The following is a 12214-nucleotide window of genomic DNA, read 5'->3' on the forward strand; positions in this document are numbered from 1 at the left end:
GGTTTAATACACCACTAATCCACTAATGCACTGCATCTATCCACTTTTTGTACGGATCATTCAGCAAAAAGTTGCATTGGAGCGTTTTTAATAGTGTGATGATTATTATCCTAAAATGTCCTTTATTATCCTGTCGTCAAGAAAAGCTGTCAAAACGAATTGCACATGAAGAAGAGAGACGTGGTTTATGTAGCACGTTATGTGGTAGGAAAGAGACAGTCCCATATTGTCTAGTGGTTAGGATATCCGGCTCTCACCCGGAAGGCCCGGGTTCGATTCCCGGTATGGGAAACTCTTTTTTTTCTTTTTGTGAGCATCTTTCTTTATTCTTTTCTGTTTTTTTATGTTATCATGATTTCAGTTCAATGTTAGACATAATTTTAATGATAGTTAAATAATTGTTTTATTTCTATGGTAACTTTTCCATTACATTCGTCATAGCAAATTCCTCTTTGCTTTGGTCGCGTCGTGTTTCTCTAAAACAAAAAAAATCATAAACTCTACTTGTCGACGAAACGAATTAACATGCGACAAACGTGTTCGGGTGCCATTATAATACTTGCAATAGACACACGCGCACCCATTCTGCCGCTATGCAGCACGCACCTTGCAGAGGATCATGATCGGTGATTACGTAAAGTGGAGACAATAGTTTCGCCCATCTATTAATAGTAAGTCCTTGCAGGGGTGGCGGGAAAAAAGGCTTCTGTCTTTTGTTGATTACTTGCACGTTTGCTGTACCAAGCCAATTGCCAATTGCTTATGCTGCTCGTAATATTCCGTACGGTGAAACAGATACTCGAATGGCGGTAATAAATTGTCGCCAGTCGAACGCTGGGTTGAGTGCGGCAAAATTTGCACTGTACGCATCTACCGACAGACGTTTTAACGAGCAAACAGGAAGAAATATACGATCACCGGCTTGGAGACTCCTTTTTGGTCCGTTTAAGCTGCCGTCCAGCGTTCGTTTGTTTCCCTTTTCCGTCGTTAAGTTTTAATGTGTAACCATTTGAGATTTATAGTGTTTCAGAGGCGGACTGCGCACCAATGAATGGTTTGGAATCGATTTGTACAATTGTTTTTTACAGCATTATGATGCTTCACAATTTTATGGGCTAGTTCAATAAAAAAATAACTATATCAATCGGGAAGTAACACTGCCACAAACGTCGGTTGGATCATATGATTCAAATGTGCAAAACTTAACCAACGGTTTTGTCGAAAGCGACCTCCATCGTTGTACGTCGATCACATCAGCGCGAGCCACCATCCCAGAAGCAATCACAATTACCCAATTCAGAACGAAATCAGCCTGAATTGTGGCGTATTATCTTCCGCAAATGAAGCGTAGAGATTTCTTGATCGTCTCTGATCTGATACTCTCGCTTCCAGTGGAATTCCCAGTAAGGGGACGCCAAGATAATGGTCGAGAGACAGAGCATATATGTAGATGAATTGTGTTAGGAAGTGTAAGCATATAAGTTAAGAAGATATTATTTTTGAAGTTTTTCCAGTAAAAAGGATATTTCATCACATTTTATATTGTAATAAATTGCTTCAAAGTGTGTTAAGTAGGAATAAGTTTATTTAATATTAAAAGATACATAAACATTTGATTATTCTATTAAAATGGCTAGTAGTGTAATACTACAAATATCATCATATTAGAAGCATTTTAATTAACAGAGTGACTTCGTAACATTTAAGGGAATCATTTAAATTATATTTCGTCGATTTGTCGATCGTATCGGTTCTGGGTTGTGGCATCGGGTGCTATCCCTAGATTGTCCCTAGTGAGATCCGATGAAGTTTGTGACCGGAATGTAATCATGTTTTTCTTCCATTTTCCACGCACTACACTCAACTCCCTTTCACTGGGAATCTCCTTGAGTAATGCTTATCATGCATCTGAAAGTTTCACCACTGGAAGCGCGAACAAGACAACTGCACAACATGCACAACACATAGCATATGCTAAGGAATGGTTCGGAATACCGCCAAACCACACGCCAACGGTGCGGAAAATAGAGACAAACCAAACAAATCCGATAAGCACGAATAGTGCAAACTGCTGCGGTGTGAAACCATCGACAGAATGAATAAATAAATGCGATAGCGCGGTCGCAAAGGGGATCGTAAAGATATCGGATGTGTGATGAAGGTGTGCGAAGAGAAGATCTGGTCGGACAAAAGAAGCGCACTCCAGACGACGAACCTCTGATAAAAAGTGCACACACCCAAACGGATGAGCGGGGACACTGCAACTGGTTGGGAGGGGGGAACGCAAAGACCGCGAAGGAAGATTGCAAACGTTAAACGACCACCGCATCGAGAGGGACTAAGGGATGTCCTGTGTGCCCCGGGGTGTGTGCCCGCGCTTGACAGGTTTAAGCGATTATTTATTATTCGATTCTAAAGCCCCCCGCAGGATGAAGCGATAGGATGGGAAACGTGGTAGAATAAATAATAAAGCGTTATTTTGTTTCCGAACGGTGCGGTGCGTTGATACTGGCAGGACTGCGTGGAGAGGAAGGATGAATCCTTTGCTGTGTGGGGAAGGTTAAGTTTTTTCGTGTGTTGACTGCTTGATTCCGCCAGGCGGGAACGATTGGTTTGATAATTTGTGTTATTGCTTAGCCATGACTGTACGTGCTCGTCTAAGAACAAGTGGATAATTTTGTAACGTCGGGTTTGTGCTGGTGCTTTTATAAAATATTTACAAATTTTGTAGCTTTACATTCACTCCTAAATATCTAATGAACCGCAACAACAATATTTTTATTTTTTTTATTTTTATTTAGATTCCATTATGACGGCAATGCCGTATTTTCAACGCAACAACAATATATCGATAATCAAATATTTCAACCTACGTCGGGTATTTTCCTACATTTATTGTTAGTTATCGTTATAGGCTAGAGCACCATTAATACCTAAGGAACGTGTCATAATTGCCAAGCCCTTAGAAGGACCCTTACTGACATTCTGCTTAGAGTCTTCAAGGAGCTTGATCCGCTCAAAACTTGGCACTTGACCATTCAAAGATTATCAGTACTTTTTTGCAAACATGTTGTAGACGTTTTGATGTGGAAACACGTACATCGTTTCCGTCGGCTGGTACTAAATTCCATACAAACCAGCTCTTTTCAGATTGCCGATACCAGGAGAGCATCCACGGAAGAGGTAGCACGTGGTACATCAGTTTTGCTCGAAAACCGCCGAAAGGTATGCAATGTTTAAACACTAACTTTCCCGTTGGTCGTGAAAAATTTCTTCGAAAACTACCAGTTTCCGAATGTATAGTACCAGCAGAACATCCACGGAAGAGGTAGCACCTGGTAATTTTGCCCGCCTAAAGGTATGCAATGTTTAAACGCTAACTTTTCATACAAACCAACTGTTTTCAGATTTCCGATACCAGGAGAACATGTTTCTTAAGAGGTGCGCATACTGCATACAACAAACTTGCATGCAACAAACTTGCATGCAACATTGCATGCAAGTTTGCATGCAAGAAATTACATGCAAGAACTTGCATGCAAGTTTGCATGCAAGTTTGTTGCATGCAAGTTTGTTGTATGCAGTGTTGCTCAACATTGCATACGAAGTTGCGCGCCATCTTGTGCACCATCTTGCCCGCCATCCTGATCGGCTGGTACTAGGTGTCACCTCTTAAGAAACATGCTCTCCTGGTATCGGAAATCTGAAAACAGCTGGTTTGTATGAAAAGTTAGTGTTTAAACATTGCATACTTTTCGGCGGTTTTCCTCAAAAGGCTCAAAATCTCTAACACAACAACAACAAAATTCAAGTCATCAACATTGCTTAGCTGAAAATAAGGCTATAAATTTAATTGCGCATTAATATAATATTACATCTAAACCATAAATCCAAATAATTGAAGTGATAATGCACTTTCGGCATTTCTTCAAGCTCTTAGACAATCGGAACGAAGAACTTGCACTTGGTGCAAGTAAGAGTACCCAACGAACTACAAACTATCGGAAGCTGACACATTCGTGAGTTACTTTGCAAGCATCCGGGCTTTTTAACGCTCTGGCACATGACACGTGCCCCATTTTGCTATCGAACCAAAGACCTTGTTACCCGTACCCGGCAAGGGTGTGTTTCCATTTGCGGGTGTTTGCATCTGTTGCACCGTACATTCGGGAACGTGATCGCATTTCAGTTGTCGAACGTACAGCGTATTGCAACAGCATTCCGATCGACATCGATCGGTTGACCCTGGCTGTTCGCGCCAAATGCCACGGTTGCACAAGGGCGTGAAGGTTATCCTCCGGAAATGCATTTATGAATCGATGCATTTGTCACCTAAGGCGATGGTTAAGATGTACAAGGGGCTGTTTTTTTCATTCTTATTTTGTTGCGTGCACCGTCACCCGCGCGTTCATCGTTGGCGGTCGATCGCTTTTTGTGTTGATCCCGTCTGTGATGCAGACGACGAAGTGATCCAGTTGCTCTGCCTGATGTGTGGCACCTGGACGGTATTATTACATCGCGTTTCAACATAAAGCAAAGGCTCATGCGAGTTGTAGCGAAAAAAAAAACAAGGAGAACAGTTGGTGCATCTCCACAAAAAAACGTTTTTGTTCGAAAAGAATTCATTTACTAGGGTGTCAAAAGTGAGATGGAATCGTTGAGAACTGGATGTTCTTTGTCGGTTAGCCGTTTTTGAGCTTCCGCTGTGGGTGTAATCATTCATCTGGATGTAATTGAGAAGATGTCGCAGGGCCGTGCCGCACTTTCTTCCGATCGCAACGGATGTTTTGATTCCGTGCCGGATGTAGAGTGACGAATGATTTAAGATTTAATAGAAATTGTCTTTTGCAGTAGAAATAAGGAATCTTTAAATTTGATATTTTTTTTTTATGAAAGCTCATTTATCCCAACCTAATTTATACAGCACGAAATACATCAGCAAAGCTAAATCGGAAATCAATTTACAAAGCTTTAAACGAAAAACTTTCTCCCAATGTACGCTGAAATATGGCTGAACATTAACGAGGGACCAGCTTAGGGTCCTAACAAAGCACCCGTAGATGGTTGAGGCAGCTCATTCACCTCCCAAGAAGAGGTGCTACGGTAGCCACCATCATTTCGTAACCAGACCTGCATGAATTAGAAGGAAAGCTAAACAATCCGGTAGCCACTTGTCTACCGCGGTGTCGACGGTACCGCGAGGCTTCCGATTACCGGCCGTGAGTTAATTTATTGCTGGAAATAAATTAAGCGCACCCTTTCTTTACCTGAGCTGCTGCACTTGCAGAGCGGAGAATTCTATTAGAAGCACACTCCTGCATCCACGTGTTTTGAAGATGTAAAGAAGAACGAAAGAAAGTATAATCCTCATGATCGTCGACCGTGTTCCTGAGATCGAGATATTATCAAGGGGTAGCCTTTTTGACCGTTCTATGCTGTAGCCTCTACACGTCAGCTGCTTCGTGGATGGCACGAGCTACCCGTGTGTTCTGAAGTACTGTGTGCTCAATTGCCTAGGAAGCTTTAAAATTGGGAGAAAGTGCTGATTCCCACAAAAAGCCCTTCAGAAGTTGTTTATTTGTAGCATAGTTCGGGCAAGGTCCTTGTAGACAAGCAGTTCAACAGGCTGTTTGTTTATCAACTTGAAGCTTCAGCCTTAAGCATCACTTACAGCGGCTTCAGCTCGAGAGGAAAAGCATCATTTGGAAATTTTCTTCCAACGAAAACTGGTGCACGGCTGCGTGTGTGCCACTGTGCATTGGGACCCAACCAGTTGTCTAGGCATTCGGTCAGCTCAATCAAACTCAATTGCACCGGTCGGGTGGTACACACCGATGGATAGTAAGGCAAGCGACCAGAGCTGATACCCGCCGCAAAGGTTCCAGGTTCTACCAATGATGCGGAACGTGTGTGCACACGCAACGCAACGGATTTCGCCTTGCTTATTAGTTTTATTTGTAGTAGCGAACATCTCTCTAATGTAATAGCATTAAAATAAATCTACACCGATTCCATCGAGGTCCGGGAGACAATTGAAGCCAATTGATTTGAATGGCTAGGAAGGTTTTCAAAAGATATTCGATTCAACTGGAAAATTGCCCCACTCGGGCGATGGCGCGTGGTGTGGGGTGGGTGCATAAGATGCTGTTTGGCTGCTTGAGGCGCAAAGCATAAACCGTGTCGTAAGACATGGTGTACCGTTTATGTATGCTGTTGCAACAGCTTGGCAAGTGCAAAGGTCCAAAGGGGGGGCTTATGTGATAAAGCAAGCGCTTCCCAGCGAAACAACATCAGATGTATTGCATTGGGCGAAGAAGATCTTCAGATCACCATCTGGGTTGACTAGCGCAGTGTTGTAATCTGATGTCTAACAATGTGTGATGGCTTTGCGCTATGGTAGTATCTTCCCTACCGGTAGCTACTGTCTAAGATGTATATTTCACTGTCAAACATCGGTATCGATCGTAAAACAGTCCATAACCAAAACATTCTGATAATGCACGATTTATTTATAGCGTAACTTAAGAAGGATCACTCACTAGAGCTGAAAACTTCACCGAAGAGCACGTTGTAGTATGCTGACCAAGTTGCCAGTTTGTAGCCACCGATGCGGCCGGTAATATTCCTCTCATTCGCAGCACAAATTGAGCTAGGATGGTACAACATCTAACCCGCACGCACCGAGGCTCGTAAAACCTGTCACATTTAAGGATTTATGGTCCGGGCGATAGCACACGGATAACGTTACGCGATCGCGGTGCATTGATATTCGATCATCCCGATGGTGGTGGATTTATTCGTTCTTCGATACAGTGCGGACAAATTTAATGATTCGCTCCGACACTGGAAGCGCGCGTGCCTAGAGCTGGGGTTGTTTTTTTCCTTCCTTTCTTCCAATGCGTACAGTTTTCCCAACGTTGCATCCCATAATTTGGAGTGGTTCCGGAGTGGTGTCCCGTTTCCGGAGCCTGGGGAGAAGAAACGAAAAAAAAACCATAACACAACAGAACGCTCCCCACGTGCCCTTGCCACGAGGGAAAACAACTCAATTTAGGGCTGGGATTGGTCTGGGGCGATCGCACACATACGGTTTTTGCTGCGTGGTTGGTGTGTACTCGCGCCGCTGCGTTAAGATGCATTTATGCAAACAAACAAGCGCACTGAAAAAGCGTACGCAGGAGGATGTGTGTGGAAAATATGGATGAAGGTGCTAGGCCAAACTGTCCCGGAAATGTGTACGGGCGCAGTGCTTGTTTGTCTGGCCTCGTTCAAGGCTACTGCGTGGTTTACGATATGTTGATGAATTGTTTGGATGCGTTTTACTCGTGGCTTAAGTTACACAATAGCAAAATGACAACGTTGTAAGGCGTAAGGGAAGGTATTGCTGGAGTTGAGTTGGAAATGTATACGGTATGAAAGTAATGTAAGGATTCTCACCAATATCTCGAACTTCTGAAATTAATTGAAAAGTATCATCAGAAATCCTAAGTTTGTTCATCTACGGGTCCTTTTATTTTTGTCAATATATGCAGAAAGTTTCCCAAGAAGATGATTTCCCATTTCAGGATCCCCAAAGACATAGAACGACGTTAGAACATCTGGCTTCGGCAGAGTTTATCGGTTTATGAGAAGCAGTTGATACTTTGTGTTTGGTGGGAACATTTAGAAATTGCGTATTATGAGCCGCTCAATGAAATCTTTTCCGGGTTCGCATAATTATCAGTTGATGTGCTTACGAAGCTGGAAATCATTGGATTGGAAAATACAAATTTGCATAAATCATTGGATGGCATATCCAAAAAAAAAGAGTTTAATTTTCAAGATTTCCTGAAGAAAGAGTTAAAAATGTTCAAGAATAACACAATAAAATATTCATAAAATCCATCCAGGACACCCTTGTTGACACCTTGTTATGAGGTATTGAGCAGAATTGTGTCTTTAATTCTCCGGGAAAATCCGGGAAATTGAGGGTGGCCCAGTAATGTATTGATAACGGCTGGCACTTCTAGACCTCTTGAGATTGTTGTACCGATAAAGAAAAAGAAACAAAAAATATTTAACTAGACGAGTTGTTTCTTTAACATCACTGTGTGTATTTTTAGTTTCACTTTAATCCTTTTTGCTCTAGGGCGATCAGATTTCGATCCAGCGGAGAGCATCTTCGGATCGTAACATTGGCGGCAGGTTGATGCGTGACGCTCGCTGAAAACTCATCAGCCTTTGATCTCTTAATACCTTTTGGTGGCTCATCGTTCTAACCGATGCCCGCCAGTCTCGTGGCAATCGTACCGCCACCACACAAACCACCATCTTGACAAACGCTTACGATCGTTTGCTTATGTACAGCGCTAAGAAAACAACAACCGCTTCGTTTTATCTTTAGCGTATGCGCGTGCCGTTTCGGGCCGACGCCGGAACTCGCGACTGGAAGAAAGGCGCGAGAGACATCAGCATAAGTTTTTAATAAAAATACGAACTCAAGCGTGCGCGTTCCGTCAACAATACGCATCCTTTCATGTTTCGGACAAGAGGCGGGTCGACCGTGTGCCTCTTCCTTGGGGGGCAAGCTTGGACATTGGGCCAACCGTGGTACTGTAACGATTTCTGCGTACGATAGTTTGTGCTAATTTCCCAAGAACTCGGACCATTTGTGTGATAGCAGATAATGTTTCTTCCTGCTGATGGATGCAGTTTTAAATTCTGCGCGAGTTTGCGTTATGGTTGCGTGCCGAATTTCGTCTGGAGTTGTGTTTTTTCTTGGAATTACGTGCAGGTACCTCTACGTAACCTTAGCTACAGATACGGCATACAAGTGCATTTCCTTTTCGTTGAGTCTTTCCTTAAAAGTCATACACAAAACCATCGTGCTGCCACATTAGTATGCAAACCGGCAAGTCCTATCGAAAACTATGAAATTCTGGTCGAAAACGAGGAACAAACTAAGAAATCAATTTGGGTGCTGCAGATGGGGCAGAGCGTTCACCAGCCAAAGACACTCCGTGTGTCCAGTTGGTAAATTAAATTCAAATAATCATAACCATGAATTATTAATCAATCTCTAAGCAGCCAACGAAATGGAAAGGAAGTTACATCCGTGAAATGTTAATGCGTGAGATCGGTTGAGATCAGGGTGTGGACCTGCACAAACCGAGCTTAGGTACGCTCTTTGGAAGAAAGCCGGCGGTGGGATCACAAGTGTATATCCTGTACAACCTTGGATAGTTTTTTGACGCCACTTCGAAACAAACGAAAAAGCGAAATGATATAACTTATTGGACGAACGCAGCATACAGGCGTGCATACAAATGCCGTAGAACCTGCACACTATTCCCACTAAACCCCGGACAAAGTCATGCCGGGTGTGACATTAGCGTACGATAGGAATATTTTTCAAACCATTCTCCAGAAGGAGTGGTTTGAGCAAGTGTAAAGACGAAAGTGTGGAGATAATTTGTTAACCCTCCAACGGGCACTGTACACATTAATTTCCTTCACGAATTTGCAAGTGTCTCTCGGTCGTTTATGGGGGTTTGTATGGTATCAATTTGTTGCGGCTAGGTAGCCTAGTATGTGAGATGGCCGGTCATGGGTAAACTGCGTGGAAAAGTGGTGTACAATATCTTTCAGGTGGGTGCACGACCCGTTAGCGTCACGGGGCGTATAATATGATCTTCATACCATGGGTGTACCGCGTCCGAAATGGGGATTGTGCTTTGTCAAAATGTGTTGCTCATAAAGTAGGTTAAAGCGTCATTATTCGGATCTTTTACCCAAACGGCCTTCCTTCCGTTCTATGACATCACTCGCGCCAGCGTGAATGTCTCGCCGACTACAGAGTGGGTTGAATATATCGAGAACATATTTTACCGCAAGTTTCCTAAACTAAAAGTTCCATAAATGTTTGACAATCCGAAGCAAACTTAAATGCCTACATTCCCACAAGTTCTTATTGCGAGGTTGTCGTGGGAGCGATTGAAAAAAACAGTTACCCTCCCAAGATGCTTTGTGACATCAAAAGGATTGCTCTGTTCACTGTAAGTCACAATTCCGGCACCGACACCGAATCTCACCCGATCGGGATTTATACTCGGAGCCGCGATTTTAACCGGTGGAGGCGTTGGACATGGTGTTTACATCGGACTAGTAGGGTCGCTGATGATGATGATGCGTCACAGCACCCCACCGGGGAGTACTGTTTATTTCGAAGAATTCGGCACTCCAGCACACACCGATGACTGTAAACAGTTGTTTGCCGATCTGCCGCACTGCTGCGCTCTTCACTGACGCGCTAGCATCGGACGACAACCATTCACGGTGCCGCAAGGAATCGGAAGTTTGATGGATGTGGAACCGAACTGTGGAGGAAATAAAACGATTTAAGTGATCATGTTTCAGGCGCACACTGGGAGTAGCATTTTACTAGGAATTTCTACACGGTGCGGAACTCGGAACGTTGGACGGATCAAAGTAGCTGCTGCGGTACCGGTCGGGGGATAATATGTATTCGTATCTACTTTCATCACAGACCGACCGTAGTGGTTGGTTTTCTGTTCCAGCTGTTCCATGTTCTTTGACGAGTGCGGTAAATTTGAAAAGCGATAGAATGTCCATTTTATGAACGGGAGCATGAGTTCTCATAAATATTTCCAGAGAAATAAGTTGCGTAAATACTGCGATAACATCTGCATCTGTATGCATAAACTTGTGGGAAGTTTTCCTTGGAAGCACTAACCTTAAAAGCTACACCAATGAGTGTTGGAATGTGCAAGTTTATTTTGAATCGTCCAGAATCATTATCTACTCCAAAGCATACCCCCAAAATGTAGTTACAGCATAGCCGAAATCTAGTGATCTAAGTGGCATTTCCTGTCAATCTTTTACATTTTGAAGATGTTCTAGAATACACGATTTTGGAATGATCAATAAAATGTTTTACATTCGTCTACATCACAGGCGGTACAACGCACAAAGGAAGCCCTTGAGAAATGATCAAATCAAATTGTTGGAAAAATCTTATCAAATTACTGAAGCCCACACTTCTTTGACGGAGCGCATCCAACCATTTGTGCTGTGATGTTGGTTGCTTAATTTAACTGTTGTTTTTGTATGAGAATGGTTTTTTTTAAATGAAAAAAAGAGAAGCATATTCTGAAATTCTTTTTTGCTTTGTGTAGGATGACAAGATTACGTAAGCTTACAATTGGCATAAATCAACTCAAAACAAATAAATTAAATCATTTTGCATTAACGCTATTCACAAGCCATACATGGGTTAGAAAATAATGGTGACAATGCATAAGGAAATTCGTTTGCAGCATGTGCACGTTGCTGCAATCGGGAGATAAAATATTACCCAAACACTGCTCCCACCTAACGGCACCATTGTGTTGCATTCGTAACGATCCGTTAACGATTATGGGAGCCGCTTTTGACGGTACATACCTCCCAGCAGCTTACCCCCTTTTCCCATTCATCATTGGTGGCTGATCGTTCCTACCAAAACTACTTCACCTGTCATCTCTAGGCAATGGGTTTAAATCATTACTTATCCCGCCTTGAGGGTGGCTAGACGTACACGTGTGGTGCTTTAGCGAGGGAAACCACAGAACCCTCGAACGCTTGTCCCTATTGCATGCGGGAGTATCGTTGCACATCCTTCCTACTCAGCTTACTATCCGGCAACGACCGGAAAGATAATCGTTTCACAAATTGAAAACTTCGCTCGGGCGTCAGTTTTTGGGAGAGGGTTTCGTTTTGCTTTTTCGTTACAATACATGAGGCTTTGCTTCTGGCTTAGCGTGTTGTGTATGTGAACGATATAATTATGAATTTTCACCCACATTCATTGTGTTCCCGTCTCGCTATTCCAGGCAGGACCGAACGCTATGGAGTCAGTCAGGGCGGATGTATAGTTTACTGAAGTTATGACAACGAATTAAGACGGTTTCTTCTGTTTGTCCCCGGGGTTGTATGCTGGTTGTCAAAAGAAACGCATTGAAACCAGCGGGAAGTGTCATGGAGCATAAGTGTAGTTTAAGTTGCAAAAGATTTTTTAGTTACAGAAGAGTTGTTGGTTATTTGTGTGGATTAATAAAGTGAAAGTTGTGAATAAGTAAATAAATTACGAGATATTTTTTGAACAAAAAATAAAAGCAGAAAAAATTCATTAATTAATGAAAGTTGTTAATATTGTAATCCAAATTTCAAACACATA

The 12214-nt window shown here is 42.7% G+C and overlaps 1 non-coding gene across 1 annotated transcript; it reads left to right on the forward strand.

The window, feature by feature from the left end:
* Positions 1 to 219: 219 nt before the first annotated feature.
* Trnae-cuc (transfer RNA glutamic acid (anticodon CUC)) lies at positions 220 to 291 on the forward strand. Its single transcript has one exon. It is a non-coding gene; the product is annotated as a tRNA-Glu (tRNA).
* Positions 292 to 12214: the final 11923 nt, after the last annotated feature.

The sequence above is a fragment of the Anopheles moucheti genome, chromosome 2 (assembly GCF_943734755.1).
Source record: "Anopheles moucheti chromosome 2, idAnoMoucSN_F20_07, whole genome shotgun sequence".
Lineage (NCBI taxonomy): Eukaryota > Metazoa > Arthropoda > Insecta > Diptera > Culicidae > Anopheles > Anopheles moucheti.